We start from the raw sequence: 4,895 nt of genomic DNA, 5'->3' as shown, positions 1-4,895 counted from the left end.
TTGATGAATTTAGTAAGCACTACCTTCTGTCCCTACTTTTTGTTTTCTGTTTTATTAGTTAAATAAAATAAAATGCCATGCTTTATCTATTTGGTGAATTTCCCATGCAATAAAAAATGACCCAAAAATAAAAGTTCTCAGAATGCTCTGAAAATTTAATACGATTTTTTCTGAATATTTAAGAATTTCTTGTGCAAATAATATCAGAGGGAGGTGCACCAGGTGGGCACAACCCACCTGGGCGTGCCAGGACCCCCAGACGCGCCCTATTGGGTTGTGGTCCCCACGTGGGCACCCTCACTTATCTCTTTACACCACATCATCACCTACCTCCAGCAAAATTTCTCCATTGCTCTCGCTCCCGTGTTCTTGCTCTCAAACCCACATATTTTGATCTCTTTGCTCGAAGCTCCGTTTCGAAAACGGTTTCGGGGGATTGTTGCTTGGTATGTGACTCCACCGTTTGTCCAATTAGTTTTTGTTTTAGTGGTTTATATTTTGCTTAATTAGCTACTCTTGGTACTACTGTAGATGATCTTGCATGTTGAATTCTTAGAGTTCTAAGTAGTTTGAATGCTTGTTATGGCCTCTATGTATCCCTACGAGTAGTTGCTATCAATTTAATAAAGTTTTGTTGACAAATTTTTGTCATCCAATAATTTTCAGAAAATTGTACGCGGACATGATGAACCTATTTGGAAGGAGGTCTTCGAGGAGATGATCCTCGGGGGCATCTTCTAGTGATAGCTCCGCTCGCCTGTCTTATCTTGAACCAAGTGAAAGTTCCATTCGAGATGCAGCCACCAAAACATGCTTATGGCCTTGCGATGATTATATGATGTGCGTGGGCATCAAGGAGGAATTTGAGCAATATGTTCACAATGCCATTCTCGGTCTGTCGGTGTACAAAAGTAGGGGCCTTCTGTACCCCTTTACTTGTGCACGGGCAGTTGTAGCCACACCTGCGGCCACGCTTGGTGGGGCAGAGGAGGCAAGGAACAAGACTACCAGAGTTATGCTGAGACCAGAGGCGCGAAGAGCGAAGGGGCAAGGTGTCGGTGTACAAAAGCAGGGGCTCTCCTTTTGACCCCTTCACTTGTGCACGGGCAGTCAGAGCCGCGCGCCGCGGCCACACCTAGCAGGGCAGAGGAGGGAAGCCGGAGAAAAGCCGAAGCCCAAGACAAACAAGGCAACGCCAAGACCAGAAACACCAAAGAGCAAGAGGGTGAGGTGGACCCCCCGGCAAGGCCCTTGCTGGGGCGGCCTCTGCGGCCCCGGCAAGAGCCTTGCCGGGGCAACTTGCCCGACGCCAGCGAAGCGTGCCACCCTTGAGCACAGCGGTTCCGGACGCCGTTAACAGCTACGTTGGAACCAGGGCTCGGGAGGCACCTCCGTGGTGGCATGCAGATCTTCGTCAAGATCATAAACATGTGAGATCAGATGAGGACCAGAAGATGGCGACCCTCGGTGGGATCCCGGTCGAGGGAATCCACAAGACCCCCGGCAAGCACCTTGCCGGGGATGACCGCAACGCCATGGCAAGACCCTTGCCGGGACGCCGGCAAGGCCCTTGTCGAGGACATCAGCGGGGCCACCGCCAGGCCCGCGTCGACCAAGACTCCGCCGCTGTTCACATGCTGCTGCAAGCCCAACCAGCTGGGCAGGCACCTGCGTGGCAACGGGTGGCCTCTACACCAACTCAGCAAGCACCTACGTGGTGGCAATGCAGATCTTCGTGAAGACCCTACCACCACGCCACCTCAGCTGCCTGCCTGCCTACATGGCGCCACATGCATATCTGGCCTGGGTGCGTGTCGAAGCAAGGCGAGGCGGCGACGGGCGGGACGGGCCTCGTTCCCGTCCCCGATAAAGCTAAGGGACACCTAAGCGACGCATTAAATGCGTCTTGTCCTGTAATACGGGCGATAAGCTCGCGGCACTGTAGACCTTTCCACCTCCTGTGTGCCACTGTGGCAGCCCCTTTCGACTATAAAAGGAGGCCCATGGCATACTGGAGGCGGATTCGGCTCTTTTGGGTAGGTTATACCCTGTAGCTAGCTCAAGAACATAAGAACACGATATACACCCACCAAAGCAGGACTAGGGTATTACGCATCCTCGCGGCCCAAACCTGGGTAAACGATCTGTGTGCTTCCTGTTAGACCTGCTCTTCTCTCAACCCCGCGCCCCGCCAACCGTAGTAGGGATTCCTGTGATCCCATAGGTGTCGTTACCCCGACATCTTTGGCGCGCTAGGTAGGGGGTAGCGCAGTTGTGAGAATCTGGTTTAGCAGCTGGCTTAGCAGTTTCTTGTGGCCACGGCTTCTGGAGAAGAAGACGGCCAAAAGAACCGCGCTGCCTGCAAGCGCGAAGGGCGCCAGTGCAGCGCCAGGAAAGCTAAGTCATGCCGAACTTTAAATATTTCCTTTTTATATAAGGTTATTCCCCTCGTAGATCTCGTTCTTTGTATGCAAAACCTACACGCAAAGGGGCCCTCCCGCAATTGGCAACGCCCTTGTTCTGTTTCGAGTCCGCTCAACAGCTCAAGCGGCCGCGTCGAGAGTGGCAGGGTAGCCTTCCGCAATTGGCAACGCTCTCGATTCTGACTCGAGTCAAGCTCGACAGTTCGAGCGGCCGCGTTAAGGGCAGTAAGGTGGTTTTCCCGGCAGCAAGCACACCCGACAGGCCATTGGGGATCCGTCCTCAAGACGCCGCCCTGGGTTTACGTGCCGGCAAGCCTACCCGGTTAACGTAGGGTGGACATACAAAGGAAAATCGAACAGGAAAGTAACATGCATTGTATCAACAGTACTGCAGAGTTATATTACATAAATTGTTTCCGCGGTTCTAACTAAAGATAGAAATTGTCTTGGCCATGAATCCGCAGCGGCGATGAGAAACGGGGTGCCTAATTCCGGCGCTGGCCTCCACCCTCTGGATTCCGTCGATGCGTCTGATGATGGGCTTGATAAGCTCCTTGAGCGCCGCGATGTCTGCATCCTTGGGCAAGCTCTCCAGCGCAGCTTCGAAGTCGAGGTCAAGATTCTAGTGCGCCACCTTGGCGAGGACCTTGGTCATGGCACCCCGGCAAAGCATCCGGGACTCATCGGCCAGGGAGGCCTCCCGGTTGGAGTGGAGCTGCTCCAGGTCCCCGAGGACACCCTCGAAGAATAGGGTCAGCCTGGCGTTGGAGGTCGTGCTGCGATCCGGGGCATACCTCACGTTTGGCATACCCCATGGTGGCCAGCTGCGTGGCGATCCTACCGGCGACGTCCTCGAGGCGGCTGATCCAGCGATTCTCGCCATCCACAAAGTCCTTGTGGTTGGCGGCTTCATTCTTCCGCTGCAGCTTCTCGGCCTCTAGATCCTTGGCCAGGGTCTCCTCCCGAGCCCTGGCCTCTGAGAGCATCCCCTCAAGGCCCTCCAGCTTCAGCTTCAGGTCTTTTATGGAGTTGTTGGCCTTGGAGAGCTCCCCGGCCCTGCTGACGGCCGCGCCCTACGCCTCCGTCAGGGCGCCGTTGAGCGTGTCCTTCTCCTTGGACAGCTTCAGGGCCTGGTCCATCAGCTCGTCCCGCTCCACCTCCAGCTCCTTCACCCTGCTGGCGTGAACCAGAGCCTGGGCATCGAGCGCCTCTCTGTGCCTCTGCTCCAGCTCTTGGGTCTGCTGCACGACGAGCTTCTCCACCTCCTCATCCTTCCCGCGGAGCGTTGCGGCAAGCTTCTCATCACGCGCCGTAAGATCCTCCTCCTGGGAGTTCAGCGCGGCCTCGTGCTGGGTCCGAGCGGCTGAAAGTGCGTTATATCGACTAGAGGGGGGTGAATAGGCAATTTTTATGAATTCTTCACTGAGGAATTTGCCAGTGAGGAAATTCCTTAGCGAAGAACTACTTGCAGCGGAATAAGTACTCAAAAGTATGCATAGCAGAACACAAGCATAGTCATCATGATGAAATGAGGACAAGCACAGAGTACAAAAAGTGTAAACACAGGATAGCACGGGATGAAGACAAACAGACTGAAGAAATTGAACTGAGGAAATTGAGAAAGTCTTCAGTCAAAGTCTTCAAACACAGATATGAACAAGTGCACAACACAGTTATGAGGAAATGAAAGAGTTGAGGAAATAGAACCAGTAGGCTTGGTGAAGACAATGATTTGGTAGGCCAGTTCCAACCGCTGTCTCAGTTGTACATCTGGTTGGAGCGGCTAGGTATTTAAACCTGAGGACACACAGTCCCGGACACCCAGTCCTGAACATGCAGTCCAGGACACCAAGTCCTCACCGTATTCACCTTGAGCTAAGGTCACACAGGCCTCGCCCAATCACTCGTGGTAAGTCTTCAGGTGACTTCCGAATCTTCACAAACTTGGTCACTCGGCGATCCACAATTTCCTCTTGTATGCTCTAGACCATGACGCCTAACCGTCTGGAAGAAGCACAGTCTTCAAAGGTAACAAGCGTCGGATCCACGCAGGATCAATCTCTTCAGTGATGCTCAATCACTTGGGGTTTGTAGGTGTTTGGGTTTGGGTTTTCCTCACTTGATGATTTTCGCTCAAAGTCCTCGGAGGATGGGATGCTCTCAAATGACAAGTGTCAGTTTCTCTCGGAGAAGCTAACCAACTAGTGGTTGTAGGAGGCGGCTATTTATAGCCTAGGGAGCAGCCCGACATGATAAGACATAAATGCCCTTCAATGATATGACCATTAGGTGGGTAGATATTTTAGGACAGCTGGCGCATAGCACAACAACGGTCAGAAATTTGAGTATCAAATTCCTCAGGGCTATCATGTTCCTCACTTTGTAGGCAATCCGCACTGGCGAATTCCTAACTCCTCAGTCAGAACAAATTCCTCAGAGACCAGAAGAACTTCGTCTCTGTCACTGAAGAAT

Source organism: Aegilops tauschii, chromosome 3 (genome assembly GCF_002575655.3).
Source record: "Aegilops tauschii subsp. strangulata cultivar AL8/78 chromosome 3, Aet v6.0, whole genome shotgun sequence".
Taxonomy (NCBI): Eukaryota; Viridiplantae; Streptophyta; class Magnoliopsida; order Poales; family Poaceae; genus Aegilops; species Aegilops tauschii.
This window is presented reverse-complemented; position numbering follows the sequence as displayed.